The following is a 23,591-nucleotide window of genomic DNA, read 5'->3' on the forward strand; positions in this document are numbered from 1 at the left end:
TGAGATGCTCAAAATGTTGACATCTCTTACCACCACCATCATCATCACCACCACTATTGCCTTTATCATCATCACCATTACTACTGTCTTTATCATCATCATCATTATTGCGTTTATCGTCATCATCATTATTATTATTATCATTATTACCTTCACCATCATCTATCTTAACTTCCTCGCTTGTTCCTGTGACTCAGTAGAGCTCACTTCAATTCTTCTATTTCATTCTAGCCTGTCATCTCCCATATCAAATAGTTTCTCATTTTTTCTTTTCTTAAAACATTATTTTCACATCTTTAAAAAATTCATCTGGCCTCGCCACCTGAAGCTAACTATTGCAGGTAGGAGTAGATTATGCCTTTTGATGCCCATAGAAAAATGACTGGAAACTGTATTTGGCTTTTAAAATTCCAGCAGCTGGGAGATAACATATAGTCCCAAGGATAGTTTAATACAACACTTCTTTTTCTGGGACTTCCTTTGTTCCTCCCTTGCACTCATCCAAACTGGTACCTAGGATCCAAGAGAGTATATCATTCATGCTGTAGGGAACTGTCTTCTTGACCACTCTGTGCAAACTGCCATTTGCTTACTGTCTTCCAACTTCATCCTCTCATTTCCCATTAATTTGTTCACTTGTTTATATTCAGCAGTTATTTTGCCCATGTTGTGTAGCAGGCTAACTGTATAAAGGAGAGGTAAAGTGTCCTAAAGAAATGTACAGTCTAGTGAGGGGTGTTAAATAGTAAGTAGGCAATTACAATTCAGTATGCTAAAGGCTACAGTGAAGGAAGCATGTAGTGTTGGAAAGCACAGAAGAGAGGGTCAGGGACCTCTCTTGGTGGGTCAGGGAAGGAATGTAGGAAGAGTTGATGTTGAAGCTGGGTCTGGTCAGTAAAAGAGGGAGGTTGCCAGTGGTCTAGTATGAGAAAACAGCATGAATCTAAGGGACAACTCCATCTCTTGGCTCTCTCAGAGCACCAGCAATCAATTCTGCCAAGACTGGCTACTTTCAGCTCTTGAGCCTTTTTCATATTTACATCCTCTTTTCTTGAGAAGTTGATCATAGATCTCAGATATGAGGCAATATGAATGACAACCACCAGCTAACCTTGGAATTCTTCCTCCATGGCCTTTTAGTCAAACATGAGTGTCTCATGGAGAGATTCCTAGAGGTTCTGATAAATCCAGCTAAGACTCTCTGACAATGCAATTCTGTATCCCTTCTTACCATAAATGGAAATAAGTCTCTCTCTCTCTGTTTCTCTCTTTCTCTGTGCCTCTACAGTGAACATGAACACTACCCTTGAGACTACAAATCAAAGAGTCAAAATGAGATGTCTAAAATCATATAGCAAGTTGGTAGCAGGGCAAAAAAATTGAGACAGATTTCCTGTATGAGCAACATCTTTGCACGCATAATAAATTTTCAAGCCTCCAAAAGTTTGCTCATGCTCTTGTCTCTACCTGAAATGCCTTTTTTTTTTTTTTTTTTTTCCATTCTGCTAGGCTCATCTCAAAGCTTCCTTTAGAGGCTTCTTACAATTCCCCACTCTTCACCCCTGCTCCACTGCCCCAGTCCTGGAGATAATTGACCATTTGCCACACTGTGCTCCCTAGCCTTGGCTGAGGTCTTTGTTTTATAGTTCATCTTTCGCTGTTACACTTGTATATGTTAGTCTCTACAAGTTGCGTAAAGACTGGAATTATCTCTTAGTCATCTCTGTGTCCTTAGGATGCAATAGGTCTTCAATGAACCTTGCTGAATGATTCAACAAACAAATCCCAGAGATGTCATATCTTATTTGAGTCAAGGTGCCTTTCAGTTTAAAGCCACCTGCAGGGTTTTGTTGAAACCCCAGAGAAGGTCACATCCCTTCCAAATAAACTTTTATCTTGACAATGTTCTTGGAGCTGGAGAGCTGTGTGGACCTGGCTATTGGCCAATATGAAGATGGGAGAAGACTCCTATGATGGATGGGCTCAAGATTGCCATCACGTACATGGACTTGATGAACCAGTATTTCACAGAAGCAAATACAAACCATGGTTCCTAGCTCAGATAAATACTGGGAATCCTTCCTCTGTCTTAAACAGGATTTCCTTGGTGAATTTTTTGTCTTCTTGCAAACATCACCATGCTCTCTGCTCCCTTCAACTGCAGTTTTCACATCCAGGGGTTTGAGTCTGGGCCCAAGTGGCTGACTCCAAGTAGAGTGGTTTCAGAGTCTGAGAAGACATCTTTCCCTAGCTAAGTGTAGCACACCATCTCTCTCTCTCTCTCTCTCTCTCTCTCTCTCCCTCCCCCCCCCTCTGTTTCTACAGTGAACATGAACACTAGACTTGACACTATAAATCAGAGAGGCAAAATGAGAAGTCTAAAATCATATAGCAGGTGCAGCAAAGTGTAGTAGAGACTTTAGAGTCTGAAAGACCTGGGTTCAAAATCTGGCTCCGCTATTATCACTTTGGGCAAGTTACTTTGCTGCTCTAAGCCTCAGTTTCCACATCTGCAAAATGGATGTTTTTCTGGAAGAGTTTTGGAGAGGATTCAAGGTGACAACACAAAGGGACAGTAAGCAGAACGAGATGCGTACTTGGTGCTTTGTAAGGGTGAACTCCCTCTCCTTCCAGGGACTTGGGGAAGCCGAGATAGACAAGAGATGTCAAGATAATCTTTTCTGAGAGTGCCCAAAGCTGCTAAACCGAGAAGCATTTTGTATGAAAAGCCACTTTTGCACCTATTTTTTGTTTCCTTTTTTGGATACTGGCAAGGGTCAGTGTCTTCCTCTCTCATAGGCTGTCTCATTTCCCTCCCTGCTCTCAGCTCAGCTGCCTGAAACCACCAATTGTTCTTTTTTTTCTGAATGGAGCTCCCTGTGGGGCCCGTTTCCCACCACAGTGGTTGTTCGTGCCCCTCCCCCAATTCTTGCACCTTTGTCTCCCACCCCCGCTCTTGCTCTTTTCAGTGACCATTTCCCAAATACCAGGAACTCAAGGTTTGTAACAAGAACAGCAACCTTTTTATGACTTTAGTCCTGGGCTTCCACCCTAAGCACATCCTGTTAGAACAAAATAGGTACTGAAAGCAACAATTATAACACCACACTGAGCACCCCTCCCTGTCACATCCCCCACCCTGCCAAATTCCCCAAGAGGTGTCACAGGGGTGAGATTGAGGGAAGGTGTTCAGAACAGGCGCCTTCTCCTCTCCCATCCACTTGTTCGCCTGTTGAAGAGGATATCTCTCCTGCTTCTTTACATTGATAACCCTATGCACATAAAACAAAATTGAAAAGGTGCAAAGTGGTATCCAGTGAAGATCACCCTCCTCTCCTATCCTGCTTCCTTAAATTCCCCACTTGAGAGGCAAACTACTGTTACTGGCTTCTTGTGCATCTCTGCAGTATTCTACACATATATGTACTGTTTTAGTTTTTCACACAACAGGTAGCATGATTTTGCAGCTGGCTTTTCGTACTGAGCACTGTATTTTACAACTCACCTCCCAGCCAGTAGATAAAGACTTCTCTCCTTCTAAACTGAGGGAGAGTCCTCATTTATATGCATCAATCAGAGTTTATTCAACAAGTCTTCTGCTGATGGGTGTTTATGCTGTTTGCAAAAATGCAGCTAATAACTTTGAGCATACGTCATTTCCCCTGATTTAGTTCTAAATCCATTAAGAAAATATGAAGGTTGGAGGTACTATGAGCTGGCTCAGGAACACAAACACCTGGAATTTCTGGAATGTTCCCCGTCAGCTCTGATTGTCCTCCTGGGGAGCTCTCACTCTCCTTTGAAGGTGGGCTTATAGGTCACTTTCTGCCTTAAGCTTTCCAGATCAGTCCCAGCCAGTGAAAGTTGCTTTACATCTTTTGGGTTTTTAGGTGGTGGCTCCCAAATTGTGGCTGTGTAAAGATCCCCTGGGGTAGCTTATTAAAGCACAGATTACTGGGCCCCACCCACTCCTAGAGTTTATCATTCCAGAGGTCTGCAGTGGTATCTAGAATGTGCATTTCTAACCAGTTTCTAGGTGATGCTACAGATCAAGACCACACTTGGAGAACCACCGATAAGCAATTTTTCTACCTCTGTGATCGCTGCTGAGTGCAGCTGTTACTGAAAACCACTTCCATCCTCTCTCCAGGCTGGATTAGCCCCTTCTGAAATACTTACCCATCTTTCCTCAATAGGCCTAAAGTTCCATAAGGGCAGAGACTGGTAGGGTGTTTATTCCATAATTTATCCGCAGGGCTTGATAGAGCCCCCAAGAACATAGTAAATGGTCAATAAATATGTGTTAAATGAATGAATATACTGAAATTACTGATTTATTGCATTTCTCCTAGCAAGGTTAAATGCCTTAAGTCCAGGGCCTCTAGGTCCTTAAATACCTGCCTTCTCTGAGCTGGCTTGTTGCTCTGTAACTAGGGTCCCCAGTTTTACTCTGACTGCCCTTCAGGCCTACTGTCCCTAAGGCGGACAGACAGACTGATATCTTAATAATGTAAATTGTAAAGATTAGCAACTATCTCTATTTCCATCAATAGGGAGCTCCTTAAATAAATGATCGTATGTCCATGTCAGTAGATAAAGAACTCCTTCTGTCTTTCTCATAGCTGCACACCCTTTTTTTTTTTCCATGCCACTTAGCTAGTTAAGTGCTATGGCATTAGAGGGGCAGTGGAATTTGGTATAACTAAACTATGTGTTCCAAATCTCTACTTTGTAGATCACATTTCCACTAATGTTTATTTTTTTAATCAATAGTTTTTTATTGACATCAATTGCCCCCAGATCTTCAGTAAAGTGTTTGAAGATATCATGGTGCTGGTTGGTGGCAGATTTCTTATGGAGACAGTAAAGGTACTCTAGGATCAGATCAAGGAGGATTTCGTTGGCTATGCTTAAGAGCTAGGACTTTATTCTATAGGCACTAGTACATGGGGAGTATGACGTAGGGGGGTTATGGTTGATATGCATTTTAAAGAATTCCTTTGGCTGCATCATGGAGCTTTTGTTCAAGGAGACCAAGGCTGGAGGTAAGGAGAGTAGTAGGAGACTCTTCCAATGGCTAGGCGAGCAATGATGAGAATCTCAGCTCAAGAGCTGTGGGAATGGAGTTGGAGAAAAAGTCTAGAGTCAAAACTGAGAGGACCTGGCCTTTGACTACAGGCACAGTGTATGGGGTGTGGTGTGTATGTGTGTAGAGTGTATGAGTGTGTGTATGCTATGAGAGTGACACTGATGGGAATCAGTGAGGATTAACAAGACAGTTGATGTTATCACATATTGAGTCTTACCATACAGAGGAGACAGGTTTTTAGAGAAGTAGGAAGATGAATTCAGTGTTGACCAAGTGGAGTTGGAAATCCTTAAGGGAGAGATCTTGCAAGGGATTGGATATTCCAGTCTGAGGCTCAGAAAAGCAGTCAGAGTGGCATATATATATATTTGAGCTTTTGGTATATTGAAATGGAATTTTCCTAAAATATAATGGACTGACAGAAATCAGAGAATTTGAATGTCACCAATATTTGAGGGTTTACAGAGGATGTAAATTCTAGGAGGAGATGGAGAAGGAACAGCGACCAAGGAAGGAAGGGTAGTAGAGTGAAAGCAAGAGAAGAGTTCAAAGCCAGCGGATGGCCAGACAATGAGGGTGCTGGTGACAGCTAGGGAGAAATCATAGGGCTGTGAAGCAGGAGCCAACATAGAGCATGGAGAGAACGGTGATGTCAGCAAGGGGGTGGGGGGCTCAACCCTATCAGCAAATTCAGATGCAGAAAGACAGAGAGCAATTAGGTTCTACCTAGATGTTTCCAGGCTGTCTTAACTGAACATTTCTTGATTTTTGTTTGCTTTGAAACCTGAAGGCATTACGTAAGTACTTTTATAACACTATCACTTTACCACTGAAAAATCTTGAAAACATTAAAAAATGCAACAAACCTAAAGCTTAGAATAAAAGAAGAAAAACACTCCAAGGTTACTCTTTGATTTTTATGGCATTTTCATCCACATTGTATGACAATCATTGCAGGGACACAGGAAAAATGGTCATTTGAAGCACTGTTTTAAACATCTGCTCAAGTTGCCTGGCAGTCAGCTTAATTAAATATTGGTGAACTGTGCAGATTGCCTCCCCCAGCCTCTCCCTGCAACGGGATGTCCTGGGGCAAGTCACTTTACTCTCAAGGAAGCTCGCTTGGTTTCTCATCAGTACAATGAGATCCTTGGAGGGGAACATCTCTAACTGACCTATTGTGTCTTCATAGCTGAGGTGGAATCTAGTTTGTTCAGCGTCAGCTGGGCACAGTACAAGAAGGAAACAGTGAGAACCTGGAAAAACCTTCCCCTCCCCTTCACACCTTTGTACTTAATGCAGCAACCTGCTGTTTTGTGCCATGTACCAAATGTCAGTGTATCACAAGTTGCATGGCTGATTAGATTTTTAAAAGTTTGCTGGCATCTTGCTTTTCCAACTGATTTGTCCAAGGTCAAAATGAAATTGCTTTCAGAACAGTCTCTAGTTAAAGCAATAGAAGTTGAAAATATATGAATTTACAATTGGATTTTGTTATTAATTGTAAGCCGCTGTAGAGCAGTAGTTCTCCATCTTGAGCTGCTGCATCAGAATTACCAAGAGGATTTGCTAAAACTCACAGTGCTGGGCCCCAACACCAAAATTTCTGATTTGGTAGGTCTGGGGTGGAGCCTGAAAATCTGCATTTCTCACAAATTTTCAAGTGATGCTGGTACTGCTGGTCCAGCAGCTACACTGCGAGGAACACTGGTATGGAGGAAACAACCCTGGCCTTCAGATCACAGGTGACTTATTGTCTCTGAGCCTAGTTTTTTATCTAGTAAATGGGGGCATGCATACCTAACAAACCAGAACTTTAAAAAAAAAGAAAAAAAGAAAATAAACTAAAAGAAATAAGGAGGGAAAAAGAAAAACAAGGTTTTTTTTGTGTGTGTGGCATTTTCTTTTAAGCTGTGCACAGTGGGGCAGGGAGAATGATGGTTTTGAGCAGTATTTCAAGCATCTGTTAAGTGATCTAGCAGTCACAATTCTTTAAGTTTCCATAGTGGAAGAACTGTATGGATTTTTTCCCTCCAGCCTTGATCTACAGCTGGGTGACCTTGGGCAAGTCACTTCATCTCCTGGAAGGCTGCCTCTTCTGCTTGCATTACATTGGCCAGAAATGCATCATGTGGCCATGCCTAGAACCAATCACCTCATTTATGGTTACTGTCTCCTTCCTTAAGACCCCAAGGATGTTGAGGACTTAGGACTGCTTTTCTTGGTATTGTGGGTGGGCGTGTTCTAGTGGAGATCAGAAATAACTAGGTTCAAATTGTGGTAATGCTTGTGAACCTGAGCAAGTGACTGGAACTCACTGAGATCCCACGTCTCATCTCTAACATTGAAAATACAAATAAAATGTATTTCTTTGGATGGTTGTGGAAATTAAATAAACTCAGGGACATAGATGCTTAATACTTTTCTTGGACATATAGTAAAACATCAATAAGTCATAGTTATTATGTGCTTATAAATGTACAAAACAATGTGATAGTTACTCAGTAAGTCCTGGGACCCACCTTAGCTGAATTATACCCAAGCAGAAAGTTAAGGTATTAAAGGAACAACCCAAAGAACCAAGAAAATGAAGAAAAACAAAACAGCTCACCTTTCCCCAAAGAAAACCTCTGAATTTTCCACTGTTCGCAGCAATGGACGGGTACCATGCTGCCCGGGAAGATGAGGAGAAACAGCTGGCACATCACAGACAAGCACCAGCCCCAGAGGTCTCCTCTGTCTGCAGAGGCCGTTTTTGCAGCAGGCCCTTTGCCAGATCCTAGAGGGGAAAGAAAACTCAGAGAAGCTGGGAAAGGAGGGGGAACCAGGAGAGAGCAAAGGAGACTTTGCAATTATCTCCTTGAGACTGTTTAGAATGCAATGTTCCTTTCCACCCCCTTTCCTTTTCACATAGTAATTTTCTTCACAGAAAGAACACAATGGAGAACATATTCCAGACTGCCAAGCTTGCTGCTAACTCCAACAACCCAGACATAGGAGATAAGGAAAAAAACAGAGGCATGTTTTCCCCCCTGCAGAGATTTCAGAGATCGAAGCTCAGAAATCCAGTTACATTTGAGCATCGCATTACCTGCCCACTTAGTGGTTTTGGTATAATCTGTTCATGATGCTTGGCAAGTTTAGACAGCTGTTTTCCTTGCCTAGGCGGTTGGTGAGGGGCTGCCTCTATCGTGGGATTTGCCCCCAACCCCTATCCATTTGAGAGGCTGGGGAGTCAGCCTGGGTCACGTGGTTTGTTCCACCTGACCACATTTTCATTAATTGTCCACATTTTCTTCTGACTTGTCTAGGAAGTAGAAAGAGACTCTGGACTCATGGCTCAGTCTCAGAGAGTTAAGTGGTCCTTGGAAGAGCACAGGACAGAGATGTGAGAGGACTTCAGGATGCAGAGTGCCCTCTGAGGTCCCTGCCCCGCCTTCTCCATCTCTTTTCCCACTCCCCTCCCCTTGGCATTCTCTCACCTGCCACTCTGTGCCCAGTCATTTCCCAAACTCAAGCCCAAATGAGCATCCAGGTTGCATTTTAGCACAGATTACCAAGTTGCCTCCCAGAGAGGTTGAATATTTCCTTCAGCAGAATATATATGTAGAATCAGAACATCCGTTTTGTTTCCCTCTTTCCTAGTGACTTTCCTAGGATATATCTTGGTGCCATTAAGCAAACTAAGTGCTGTCTTGCTAACCCTTTGTTTTCCAGAAGACCTTGTCATCTCCGAGAGGCCATGTGGAGCAAAACCCAGTCATCTTAACTGAGACCATTCTAGACCAGCCAGCCCCCTGCTAGCCTGCTAGCTGATCAGTAATATATAATAAGTGAGGAGTGTGTCAAGATCAGCAGAGCCCAGCCCATGTCAGAATGGCCCACCCAACCCACTGACCCAAGAGAAATAAGACATGTTTGTTGTTTCAAGCCATGGCCATTTATGGATCATATAGTATGTGTTAGAAATTGCTAAATGCAGAGACACAGCAGCAAATAAAATATGACTTCTGCTCTTGAATGCATCACAAGCATACAAGACGAGATCAATATTGGAAAGTGCTACAATGTCTAGTTTACAGATGAGAAAAAGTAAAGTATAAAAAGTGCTATGGTGTGCTTAAATAGATACTGTGACACTGTGGTCATGCTAAGAGGAGAATCTCAGAACCTGGCTATCCTTAAGTTTTTATTAAGAGGAAAATTACTCATCAATGAAAATGGAAAGAACATTTTCTTTTCCATCCTCACTTTCTTTTCCATTTTTTAAAATTTATCGCTTACTTGGCAATGTAGAGCGTATAGAAAATTTCTTGCACTGGCTTAGCTTGTAGTTTATTTGGAGAGATAAAAAATAAGTGCCTAGGATTTGAATAACAATGCAAGAGTGTGAGGGCACTGCTCCTCAGCCCAAATGCAGCAGTTGCTTTAAACACTTCCCTCATTAGATAATAATCATATCCACTAGACACAAGCTCCTTAAGCCTAGGGCTTATGTCTTACTCAAGGTTGCATCCAAGCACTAGCAGGGGACCTGTTGGATATTAGGAACTCAGTGAATAATTAATTGAATGAATAAAGAAATGAGTAGTCTAGACAATTAGGTAAGTAATTTGATTTTGCTTTGGCTTTAAGAATACCATTTCTAAAGAACATTCCTTTACATTTTCTTTTAACTTTATTTAACAAGTAGATTCAAAGCATTTTATGTCTATAAAAAAGGGGAGAACTGACATCTGTCATCTGCCATGCTAGACCTTTTATGTTCTTAATGACATTAAACTCTCATAAGTGACCATAGGAGGTAGATTTTATTGCTGATGTTCACAGATGTAAATGCAGCGGCTCAGAGAGGTTTAGTAACCTGACAAAATTCCACAGTGAAGATGTGGAATAGATAGCATTTCTATCTTAAAACCTACTTTCCCTGCCCCCCACCCCCCCATGGTGACATTGTACCTTGAATATCTTCTAGATAAATTCCTCACCCAATGACTTGTAAATCTTTTCAATTTGGTGATGATTTGCAAGAACATTCAATGAAGAGAAAGAAGAGGAAAGGCACAGTTCAGAAGAGGACTCATGTGGTTTTCAGCCAGAGAAGAGTCAGATTTACAGAGTTTATGGAATCCTAGTTGGATAGATTAGCAAGTGGGGGGATATAATGACAGGGTCCACACACATTCCTAGATTGAAGAGTTTATGCATGTCTTCCTGCTTCCACCAGCTGTACTTGCCTCTGATTTAATTATATGCTCAGTGTACAGATGCCACTAGAATTGCAGGCCATATCTTGCTTCCCAGGAAGGGTTATTAGTTAGATGACACTCAGCTCATGGAATGCAGTGAGGGTGTGCAGGGGTGAGGGGGGCAGGAAAAGGATGTTGGTTTGTTCCTTAGCAGAGGAGATAGATTTGAATTTTTGTGAGCCAAGATTCATTCATTAATTTACTCAAAAATATTTACTGATTACCGTAGTGGTCATCGATTGTCTTTGTTCACCTTACCAGAAAGATGGCCATTCAGAATATACCGGTCTCCTGGACACAACAATTAGTCCAAGATTTGGCATGTAACCTAACCTGGGCAAGTGTACAATATAAAGAATTAACATGGACATTCAGGGAGAGAGTATCTCTCAGATCTTAAGCTGAAAGAATCTTGAAAACTAGAGTTCCTAAGGGCCATTTTACCCCTCTTGCTAAGACAGTGTGAGAAGAACACCAACTCAGAGCAATGCATAGCTGAGACGTGAAAAGAGAGAAATATTTGAGCACCTAGATCCTGCCATGCCTGAGTCCCTGGACTTTTATAGCTACATCAAGCAGATATCATCACTGCACTTAACACTCAAGTTGGGAGCTGGAAATAAGAGGAATGGGAATTTCCTTTCCTTTACCTGAATATACATATTGTCTTCAACTTAAAACGGTTATCATAGAATAAGCAGAGGAACTAGGGTCAGAACTATGGAATTGAATCCTAGTCCTATGATTTATTTCTTTAAAATCTAATGATGGGATCTACTGATCTGGTCCCAAGGAGTCGGGAAGACAAGGATCTCTCTTCTCATCCCACAGTGAGCACTCAGTCTAGTGGAGCATGTGAACTTGCTAATTGGCTGAATAAAATTTTGGAAAATTAGTTGGCTTCTTAGAACCTCAGTTTTCTTATCTGTAAATGGGAAAATGTGAGAATCAAATGAGTTATTGGACATGACAACACTTGGTAACAGTGAAGGGCCTACTCTGCAAGAGAAGCGCCTGTCCTGGTCACCAGTGTATCCTTTAAGTACTCATGTGCTTAATTAGATGCTAATGCCTAACAACCACTTGGTTAATGTTCAACTTGCTTGTTTAAAGAATAAAATAATCTGTTATCTAGCAAATCCTCCTCAGCTTGATGCTGAAACATTCTTTATTTTATTTTTACAACCTGGCTTAAAATGTATCTCTAAGGAGGGTCTAGTTCTTGTTTGTCATGAGAAACTGTAATCTAGAAGTTCCCTGGGGACATTTTAACCCCACCTGTATCAGTTCACTATTGTTGCACAACAAACTACCACAACAGTTATGCTTAAAAACAAAACAAAACAACTATTATTTTTCTTGAGTCTATGGGTTGACTGGACAGTTCTGCTAATCCCAGCTGAGCTTGGCTGGTCTCACCTGGGCTTGGCTGATCTTGTCTGTTCCTGTGCATCACTGCCAGCTAGTGGGCCAGCCAGGGAATGGCTGGTATAGGAAGGCTTCAGATGAGCTGTGTCCCCTTCCTCAACAGGCTGGCCTGAGCTTGTGCTCACTGTGGTGGCATGTTTCCAAAACACTGCAGGATTGTTCAAGGCCTCTTGAGGCCTAGACTCAGAACTGATTCACTTCCTCCATATTCTGCTTTCCAAAGCAAGGCATTGGTCAGCCCCAATTCAAGGGGTGGGGATATAGACTTCATCTATTGAAGGAGGGAGCTATAAATCATATGGCAAGGGCAAAGGGGCAGGGAGGATAGGAATGAGAGAATGATGCAACTGGTCTATCCAATAATCTTTGAGCTATGATAGGAAAGTGATTTAATGCTGTAAACTCAGAAAAGAAAAAAGGTGGATCCCTTTATCTCTTCTCTGTTTATCTAATCCCTGCTGTTTTGTCTCCTGACACTGCTGTGTTGCAACTTCCATGATCTCTGCTGCCTAGATAATTAGGGTGGCTCTAAACTGAGCTTTCTGGCTACAAACCAACTTAAAGACATTTATTTAGCACTTACTGTTTCTCCAGTGTTCTGTTAAGCTCAAAGGGGTAGAGAAAGTTGTTCTAAGAATATAGTTCTTCTCTTCTGAGCCTCAGCCCAGGTGGGGATACACATATTTATCTGTACTGCTGCCTGTCACTGCAAAGCCCTCTCCACCTTACCACCAAGGTTATTTTAATAAAGCTCTTCATGTTGCCTACAAAATAAGGACCCCATATCTTAAACTGATATTCAAGGCTTCCATGAATTGCCTCTAATCTTTCTTTCCAGGCTCTTGACTCCTTACTTCTGGAAGAGAATTCAGCACTTTTATTGCATCAGAATATTTAATATTTTCCACAGATCCCTGGCTATATTTCTTTTAGTATTTTCTCTACTTGTATATTCTCACTTCTCTTCTCTTCTCTGGCTGTTGAAATGTCACTCACTTTATTAAAACCCTGCTCAATTGTCAACCTCCTTTGTAAAGTCTTCCCTTCCTAAACTACCTAGAATGGATCTCATATTTTTCTCTGTTTCCATAGTCATTTTTTCACTCTAATATTATCATCTACTTATATTCTCCATCACACTAGATTTCATCCCCACGAGAGCAGGCCCGTCTTCCCCACCTCTGTGTCCATCAAGTTACCCAGGACATCTGCCTCATAGTAGGTACTGAGTCAGTGCTATCAACCTGATTTGAATCTCTTCCTCCTTCCCTCCTGCTCTGCAACCTTGCTTCCAAACTTGGAGCAGATGAGAGTCACGGCTACTTTCCAGGACTCTCTTCAGCCAGCAATGTAAGCTGCACTTGAGTTGAGATGTGCCGTAGGCTGCTGAATTGGCATGAGCTATAGGCCTAAAAAGAGTCCTGCTCTATAACAGGGAGCCAGTTATGAACTGTAATCCCTCCTCTGGCCACTGTTCTGAGACTTAAACTCACGTTGCCTTGCTCACTTTATTTTTAGATGTCTGGCAGTTTAAAAGAGGGCTACAGCCATCTTTGGTTTATTATACTTATGCACAGCCTTGGAAACACTGTGCCCTGATAATAATAATACAAACTGTTCAGATGAGGATTCCTTCTTTATTCCAAGTTTGAAACTCCTTGTTTTAGGCGAGTGGCTTTTAAACTTATGTGTGAGTAAGAATCATCCGAGGAATTGGAAGCATGTGAATTCCTGGGCGTTATCACCAGAGTTTTTGAATTCCTAAGTTTGGGCAAGGCCTAGAACTATGTAATTTTCTCAGACTCCCCAGGGGATTTGGCTGCTGCAGACCATACTTCAAGAAAAAAACTACTACAGAATTATAAGCATCCGACAATGAAGAGAAATGTTGGTAGCACTCTGGCAACTAATGTGATGCCAAAGTTGCCATCACATCCCAGAGACTAAGGAGGTCTCCAGATACCTCTCCTTTCACCATGCTACTGCTCAGCTCAAGAACATGCAATGGCTCCATCTTGCTTCTTCCAGATCAAGTCCAAACTCTTCCCCATGCCATTCTAGACTCAGCCCTTCTACAATCACTTCTCTTCCCGGTCTTGCTCAATCCAGATGCATTGCTGAAACCAGGCAAACTCTCCTGCTGTCTCTGTCACTCACCCTCGGCTGCTTCCTGACCCCTTACCTTCTGCTGGTGATAGTTCATTTCATCTCTACTGCTTTGCTTTCTGCTTGTTTTGTATCTAATTGCTTCTTCATTAAAGTTCATCACAATTCTATTGAATACCTTCCTTACACCAGGCACTGTCCCACACATTAGTTTATTTATTCATCAGATCAGTCTTGGGTTAGAGGTGTTTTCATCATCCCCATTGCCAAAGATAAGGTTTTGGGACTTGCTCACAGTCACACAACTGGTCAATGGCCTTCAAACCCACAGTGACCCATCTAAGTGCCATTGTCATTTATCTAATGCTGTGTCACTTATGTGAAACCTACTTAAATCTAATTCTTCCTTCAAGGCTCCAGTCAAATACCTTCTTCTGAAGTAAGATGGTAACCCCATTTTCTACATCTGTAAATTGAGTAGGCCTGCCTAGCTTGAAGGCCAGTGTGGGGATTAAGGGTAACAAGGTATCTAATATACTGTGTACAGAGCCGGCCACAATCTGAGTGATTTAGTGGTACTGGCTGCCCGGACACCATTCACCTGGAAACCCACACAAAATCTCTTTCAGCGGGAGAGACGAAAATCATGTGGCTTTTGAGGAATGATGAGATTTAATTATCAGACTAAACTTTCTGGCATCAAAGCACGATTTACCCTTTTCCTGCAGGTCACAGGTATCATTCAAGGATAAAGATATTAGGAAGCATTCTTCCAGCTGGAACATTTTTTATCTCCTCTTCAAAGAGTAATCTCAGGACAGCCACAGCCATGGAAACAGAACGTGGCAGGTGTAGCTGTGCCCTGGATTAGAGGCCCATTTTCCCCAGCGGGAAGGAGAAAGGCTGTGGTCAGGGAAGATGAATGGACCGGGGCCGTTTTGTCACGGTCTGCAAAGAGCACATTCTCCCAGCGCCTCGATCAATCAGGCTTCGTATTGAAGGCCTTTTGCTATCACTTTTGAGTGACTTGCTGCTTTTTTGTGTCACCAACAAGGGGCTTCTCATCTGCGTGGGTGACCCAAAAGTGTGATCCGGCTTGCAGCAGTGACTGGCCCGTAATTAAGAGTAGATTTATTTGTTTCTTTGTTCCTTCTCAGCCATTGGGGATGGAGGTTGTTTGGTATTTTCCCTAAGAAGAGCTCACTTGCCTGTGTTTCACAGCTTTGCCTGTTCCGTCAAGTGTGGAAGAAGCTGTTAGGTGTGGTCTCTCATGGGGAAAGGAGAAAATGCAACACTGAGAGACAATGTTGCTGGTGCTTTGATGAGACATCAATGTGGTGGGAAATAACCGGGGTGGGCTCTAAAGCGAGGCCAGTGTGGCTTCATATCCTGGCTGATTGGCAGACTAGTCACATGTCTGTTGGTAAACCACTTGCTACCTCAGTTTCCCCAAGCTGTAAAATGAAGTGATTGTGTCTACCTCATCAGGTTGTTATAAGGATGAAAAACAGGTTAATAAAACATCTGAAGCGCAGTAAGACTACAGTGTCGGGAAATAGCAGAAGCCAGATTTCGAATCTGTCAGCGTTTACAGTAGCATGCAGGCATACATGGCTGTTTCTTCATTTTCGTTCAGCCAACCTCTGCAAGGAGCCTCCTGTGCTTTGGGGTATTAGGCTAGTCTCTGAGGACATAAATATGGTGAAGATTCTGTCCTCACGAGGAGTTCATTGTGAATTTACATCTAGTATTTATACAGTACTTGTATCCTTGGAGAAAACCAGAGCCCATATAATTTAAAGGGCTCACATGCAGCGCCAGAGCTAGTTATTTCCAGAATTCATATCCAGGACTGCTGATAATACTTTTTCCACTGACCGACAACTCTTATTTTAAGAAAGGAGCAGGGCCTGTTATATCATTCTGAACAAAGGCTCTGCTTAAGCCCAGCTACCCAGAGACCAGAGCAGAGTGGATTATTGAATATAACAAACCAAATAAAAGCTAACCAAAGGCCACAATGTGATCCCATTGGGAAAAAGAGCCACTGCTTTCTTGGGCTGAGCTGCTTGTCTGCTGGCTCCGGGAACACCTGGTCACCTCCTCCTCACCCAGGCACTGCAAACAGGTCATTTTGATGATCCAAGAGATGAGCGTTTGGTGATGTCAGTCTCTCCCTGGGCACGAGACCCATAATCACATGCACTCGATCTTCTCTCCCTATGTCCCTGGATCTCAGCACAGGAATGACTCAGCAAGGGTGAGCCTTTGGGCCTCCTCCAGAGAAGGGTCTGCATTGCCTCCACAAACATGTTACTGGCTGCATCCCCTGGCCCATCCATACATATAAAGTTACGCCTTTCAGCCAATTTAGACCCCATTTAAAATTGACCTGCATTGTAGAGACAGGACAGTAATTTAGTGTGTGTGTTTCCTTCACAGAACTAGGATGAGGATTTGCTGTCTTTGCCCCTGTGGATTTACTTATTTTCCACTAAATTTCACTATGAGGATATTCAAACATAGAGAAAAGTAGAAAGTAGTCCTACACCTACTAACAAAATTCTGCCATTATCCTTTTACTGTAACTTGCATCATCACAGGTGTATTGATTGGTCTATCCATTGATCTAGCCATCCATCAACCTATCTAATTTCGTAAATAAAAGGTAAAGTAAGCTGCAGTATCAGTATATGTTCTCCTTAATACTTTAGCATTTTAATCATTATCTAGAGTTTAGTATTTTTTTATCCGTTTTTCCTTTTAAACATGCAATGCAATGTACAAATGTATAAATCTTAAATCTTAAGGTAAGTTTTGAAAACTGCATATGTTTGTGTAAGGCAACCCCTAATGTACATCACTGGGACCCTCTGCAAAGTTTCCTTAACTCTGTCAATCCCTACCCCAACACCCATGCCCTATCAGGAGCAAACACTGTTTCAATGTTGTTGTTGTTTTTACTAACATTATTAGCTTTTTCTATTCATATAAATTCATATAAATTCATATAAATTGAGTCATGTTGCATGTTCTCTCTTTTGTATAAGATCCTTTCACTAAAGATAATGTTTTGAGATTCAGTTTCTATGTATTTAGACTAGGGTTTAATTACTGTGAAGATTAAGACTTCTGTGAGGATTAAAAAGGATGTCATAGCTAAAACACTTAAACGCAATGCCTGGCACATAAGGCATGCTATAGATGTCAACTACTGATAATGTAATTATTATTTATTCTTATGATTTTCACATCATCACACATGTGGGAGTTGTCCTCAGAGAATATTCTAGATCCTAATATTGTGGTTCAGAGCTCCTTGGAATTATATTCTCTCTATGTCTCTCTCTGTGTGTCTGTCTCTATCTATCTATCTATCTATCATCTATGTTTACTTTTCCAAATAGATTATAACCCTTTTAGGAGCAGCACACATCATACTTACTACATCTTTTTATCCATTCTAATGCTTTGTAACATGCTAAGCATGTTGGTGACAATTTATATATGCATTTCATACTAGGTAAAAATTAAGGCTTTACCTGCATGGGAATAAGTTGCTTAGGAAATGGCAGGGAGGTTACATTGGTCTGGAGTAGTTGCGATGTTTATCATGTTGACATCCCTGGTTCAGATGTCAAGAGTCCTGGGTTTGAATTCTGGTTCTGTTGTGAATCTGTCTTTCCTAGAGAGACTTACACAGGACTTGTGTCTCTGGATTCTTATTACAACTCTGTATGATAGATCTTATCATCTCCATTTTACCAATGAGGAGACTAAAGCTCATGGAAGTAGCCTGAGCATTGGAACTGAGATTTGAACATAGACCTGCCTGATTTCTAATTCCTGTGCTATGTCCTTGAAACTATGTTCTTTCTGACTTAAAGTACACATGGAGGAGAGAAGTAAGGCCAAAAAGTTGGACAGCTGATGCAACCAGTATGAACAGTGACCAAGATTAATAATAAACAGTTCCAATGTGTATTCCTAGTACAATAGGCATGTGTCTAACATTTTCACATTGACCATTTCTTTTGGTCCTAAGGCAGCCTGGGAGGTAGATGGGCAAAGCTTATTCTTGCCACTTTACAAGTCAAGAAACTGAGGTTCAGAAAGGTAAGTGATTTACACAAGGTCATGAAACGAAAAAGTGACAGGTGGTTAGTGGAGGTGAGGGATGGAAGGGGGATTGAAAACAGGTCTCACTCTTCAAGTAAAGGATATCCTGGTTGTGCTCTTACCTGTTGGAGGAGAGATAAGTTGACAAAAGTTGTCTATGGGCAAATACATTTTAAATAATATGTTTAACCATTACTACTTCAAATGAGGTTGTCAAAATGGTTTCAAAATCAATTCATTTAAAAATGTACCTGTCGATGTGCCAGGCCCTGGGCCTGTTGGCCACACATTCCCAGCAGACTTGACGGAATGAACCTTCCCTATGAATGATGCCGTGCCATCACACGTCCTTCTTGTGAACCACTCAAAAGGGTTTAGTTCATGTATTCTCTCAAGAATTTTATTTACTTTCTTTATTCTCTCAAGCTATAGGCCTGAGTCATTTCATTAAATAAGTGTTCTGCTTTGGCCTTCTTCCAGCTAACAGCTGCAAGATACCAGACTGGCATGAAGCAGGGGAGTGGAATCGTCTTAAATTTAGCATCATGGAAATCTGGTCCTAGTGAACTGGTGAGGACCACTCAGCATCCTCAAGACAGGGTAGTCACTGACACAGTCACCGGGCCCAGGAGGGAGACCTTCTCTCAAGGCTTGGAAAAGGCACCATGTTTTTTTGTTTTTTTACTTATACTCTGCCTGGTTGAAAAGCATGACTAGCCTCTTCTGTTTAGAAAACAACAGAGAAGTCAATGGGTAAACCCAAGAAGGAATTGTAGGGAACAGAGGAAATGGGAGCAAGAAATTTACATGTATTTTCATAGAATCCTGTGGCCATCGTGTAAGGAAAGAACACTTATTGTCCCCCGTTTATTGTTTATCCTGTAAGGAAAAAACACTTAGTGTCCCCAGCTTCTTGTCCCTTGGGGGACCAACTCATGCTAATTGTCTGGGAATTTTCCAGACTTAGCACTCAAAATCCTGCTCCTGGGAAATCTCTCAGTACTAGACAAATGGGAATAATGGATCACACACTGGGGATCTGAGATTCTACCTCTACTACAAAGACTGTGTTTTCAAACTTTGCACTTTCCTGCTTCTCATCCATGATGTCCTCTGATTGTCCAACCACTTTGCAATTTGGAGATTGTTATACCTGCTTTACTAATGGGAAAAAGAGGCTCAGAGAAGCCAATGGCTGGTCCAGGGTCTAGGGCCTAAGCACTAACAATTCAGCTCTGAAATCTAGCTCTCATAGGCTCTGAGGCCCCTCTGTGCAACTCTCCTAAAACCAATTGAAACGTCAAGACTGATAGGTGTGAAGAAGAGGCAGCAGCTTATCTGGGGACTCCACCATCCGCTCTCAAGCTCCCCAGGTGTAATTCTATTTCAGGACTTCAGCTTTTTATTCCTACAGGCGCTTATAGCTTTCTGACACTGGACATGATGCAGAGTCAGAGGGGAGGAGCATAGATCAGGGCACAGGTGGGGACTGCTGGGGTCCAGGGGGTGCTGAGAGGAGCCAACAGAAGTGTGGTCATTGTCATCTGCTTCCCGGCAGACAGGCTGGATGTGGGATCCAGGCCCTGTGAGGGCCAGCCCGCTCAGAGGGCCAGGGGCCGGACAGCAAGGAGGGGCCGGGGGGCAGGCCTGGACCTTTTTTTCAGACAGGAGGTGATCTGTTGAAGAAAATAGCCTTCATGTGAGTCTGATTTGACCCGACAGCCCAGACCAGCTGCAGTAGCTGAACACGCTGGGAGGGAGTGTCTTCTGTCCCTTGAGTGTCTGCTCTGCTTTTTCCTCTCAAGTCATTTTAAACATATCACATGGGAAAGAGGTTACACATGCCCTGTATTTACTCATTCTCTCATCCAACATTCACCGAGTGCCCACTGTGTAGCAGGACACTGTGTGAAGTGCTAGGAGTTGGAAATGAGGAAAGCATGGCTTTCTCCCTTACAAAGTGACAATGTATTGAGAAAACAGATATGGAAGGAACTAATAGTGCAGTGCATAAGGACAATGGGCTTGAAAGTTTCTCATACCTCAGTTCCCATCCTGGCTCTGTGACCTTGCCAAGTTACTCAAAACTGTCTCTGAGCCTCAGGCTTCTCATCTGTAAAATGGGGTTAATAATGCTGCCTCACAATTGCGGTGTGTCCAGTACAATGATACCTGTCTTGCGCTAGTTCCAATGCCTGTTGCATGGTAACTACTCAATTAATAAGAGTCGTTTTTCCAGTTCTACCAGTAGCCAGTTCTAGATACTTGGGAAAGTCAGTTAAATTCTCTATGTGTCAGTCTCTCTTCTGTAAATTGAGCATAATAATAGTAACCACTTAGGAATGTTGAGAAAATTAAATGAGGTAATAACTGTAAAGCACCTCAAGCAATGTCTGGCATATAGTATGCATCAAATATATAATAGTTATTATCACCAATACCAATGGTAATACATGCTACAACTGAAGAAAGCAAAAAGAGACATCCTAGGAGCAAATTATAAGAAAAAGAGTTGGAGGCATTGCAAGGCTAGGGTGGCGTGTGTACGATATGGGGGTGTGAAGATGCCCAGCATCCAAAGGACAGGCTCCAATGGGGAGATTAGGGTCACACATGGGCAGAGGGTGAGTGGGCTTTAGAATGAGCCAGAATTCAGGTTCTGCCACTTATTAGGTGTGTGACCTTTGGAAAGTGACTTAACCTCGCCAAGCTTCCTCCTCAGTCACAGATTGCTAGCAGTTTCTACTTTTTAATGTCAGTCCAAGAATAAAATGAAGTAACTTCTGCAATTGTTCAGCCAGTGTCTGACTCAAAGGAGGCCTTCAATAGGAGGCAGCAAATTATTGCCATTTTTTAGTAGAGGATAGGATGAAGGGTGGGAGGAAGCCAACGGAGAGCGACTACGCGGTGGAGGAAAACTGTGATCAGTCTGGGAGGTGCGGTCTCTGACAATTTAAAATATGGAGATGTTGAATGTGGAAGCAGCGGGAAAGCTCAGGACTGTGACTCCTCGAGGCTCTTGCTTGATGCTGTACCATTTCCACCTCTCTCTGAGCCTTAGCTTCTGAGTCCTGCATCTTTCAGTTTTGTCAGGTTCTAAATTTACCCTCATGGTAATTATTCACACTGTGTCTCTTCAGCTTGTGAGCAGAAGAACTAGTGGAGGCCAAAACTGGGGGAGAAGAAGGAAAGAAAAGAAAAGAAAGACAACTTCAAGCAGGAGAGCTGCCCAGTGTTGACTGCAAGTTGTGGGTATTGGCCAGTCCCCCTGAAATAACTCCTAGGGGCAGAGTTGGCTCATGCGTCTTTGAACGTTAAAATTAGAGTGAACCAAGATTAAACACTCCCGAGAAACTGACCAGCCTAACATTTTTCTCCTCCCTCTCTCTTTTTATAACTATGACCACAGTAGTAATTCAATTGGAAACATATTCTGTCCCTGATTGCTCCAACACTGGCACTAGATCATTCCCAGGGCTTGATTTTTTTTTTTTTTTTTTCTTATTAAATGCACACACTACTGTTATTTTCTGCCAGGGCTAAAAATACATCTGACCGAGCAGCAAAGGCTCAGCTGGGGCCTCCTCCCTGCTCTCTTAGAGGGCAGAACCAGGCAGAATGAGCAGACTGATGGGCCTTCCAATTAATTTAGACAGCATGTTGTTTCCAAGGAAAACTGCCCCAGATACTGATATAATGGTAAAAATAAAGACGGAGTTCCAGCCTGAAAGGATGAATAATGAGAGCCTATATATCCAACCCCATTTACTACCAGTCTTTTTTCACTTCTGGCTACTACACTTCATCATTTCAAAGCACTTCATGTATTTTCAAGGCCTCTAGGCTTTGCAGATGCTGTTCTCTTGTTGGAAATGCTTTTCCTCCCTTTCCTGTGAATTTGTGATTATGTCTTAGTCTCAGCTCAAGCACAATCTTATTTTCAGAGCCTATGAGCTGATGCTATGTCTCTCAGACCTTCACATTTCTTCTGTCTTCTCTTGTCTGAATGCATCATCTGCATCATAATCACCAGCTGCAGGTCTGTCCGCCCCAAAAAACTTGAAGTTCTTGAGGGCAGGGACAGTGTCTTATTGACTATTATATTTCAAGTACCTAGCACAGTGCTGGGCCCAACAGGGCTGGCACTAGGGTGGGACAAGCAAGGCATTTAAGGACCCAAAATGTAAGAAGGTACCACTCTCAGGTGCTGACTCTGTGCTTGTACCATCCTGAGAATGAGTGCTTTCTTAAAACTCCCATCCTAGACTCCTAGCTTGTCTTAATCCCAGTCCTGGCCTTGAAGCATGAAATATTAATCAATAAATGATTCTTAAGTGAAGGCTTGTCAACTACCTTTTCCTTTTGGAAATTGTCCCCTCAATTGGCGTTTAGGATGGTTCTGGTTATCTTCACACCTCTCTAACACGAACTTCTCTGCAATAGTTTTGGATTCTTCTTTCTCCACCTGCCCTGAAAACATTGTTGATAAGATGCTGCTCCTCTGTGCTCCCACGGTCATGTCAACATACCACCCATGTGTCGATTCAGTCACTCGTTATTAAAGCAAACACTGTTTGTGAAGTACTTACCAGGTGCCAAGCTCTGTTCTGGGTGTTTCAAGATAGCCTAGAAAAACCAGATAATATAAGTTCTTCTGCTTTCAGGGAACTTATATTCTATGATACACTCAGAGACAAGCATACCAATATATCAAATACAACGTTATTTGTCACATTGTTCTATCATTCATTATGGAGGTCTAAGACCTTGCTTTATTCATCTTTGTATGCTCAGCTTACCTGATGCCTAGTAACAGATCATGTATAATATACATGAATAAACAATTGATCACTTAAGTAAATGAAAATGCAGCTTAAGTATCAACTTTTCTATAAAATATGTTCTAAATTTCTCAGGCAAAGTCTGGTTAACTCATTCATTCACTCATTCATTCATTTAACAAATATTTATTGAGTGTCTTCTCTGTGCCTGGAATGATTTGAGACATCTTATAAACTTCTGCCTTGGTGCCTACCACAGTTTAGTACCATTATTTGTTGATTTCCTGTCTCTAGCACTCCACAAAGACAGAACCTTGCCTAATTGGTCTCTGGATCTCTCAACCTAACACAGCAGCTAGCATATTGTAGGTATTCAAAGTAAAAGTTACTTGAATGAGAAACATATTTTCTTTTTTTTTTTTTTTTTTTTTTTTTTGAGACTGAGTCTGGCTCTGTCGCCCAGGCTGGAGTGCGGTGGCCGGATCTCAGCTCACTGCAAGCTCCGCCTCCCGGGTTCACGCCATTCTCCTGCCTCAGCCTCCCGAGTAGCTGGGACCACAGGCGCCCACCACTTCGCCCGGCTAGTTTTTGTATTTTTTAGTAGAGACGGGGTTTCACCGTGTTAGCCAGGATGGTCTCGATCTCCTGACCTCGTGATCCGCCCGTCTCGGCCTCCCAAAGTGCTGGGATTACAGGCTTGAGCCACCGCGCCCGGCCTAAAAGTACTTAACTTTCCTTTTTTTTTTTTTTTTTTTTTTTTTTTTTTTTTTTCATCTACACACAAATTATATATAAAAAAAAAAAAAAAAAAAAACAAAC

The sequence above is a fragment of the Theropithecus gelada genome, chromosome 8 (genome assembly GCF_003255815.1).
Source record: "Theropithecus gelada isolate Dixy chromosome 8, Tgel_1.0, whole genome shotgun sequence".
Taxonomy (NCBI): Eukaryota; Metazoa; Chordata; class Mammalia; order Primates; family Cercopithecidae; genus Theropithecus; species Theropithecus gelada.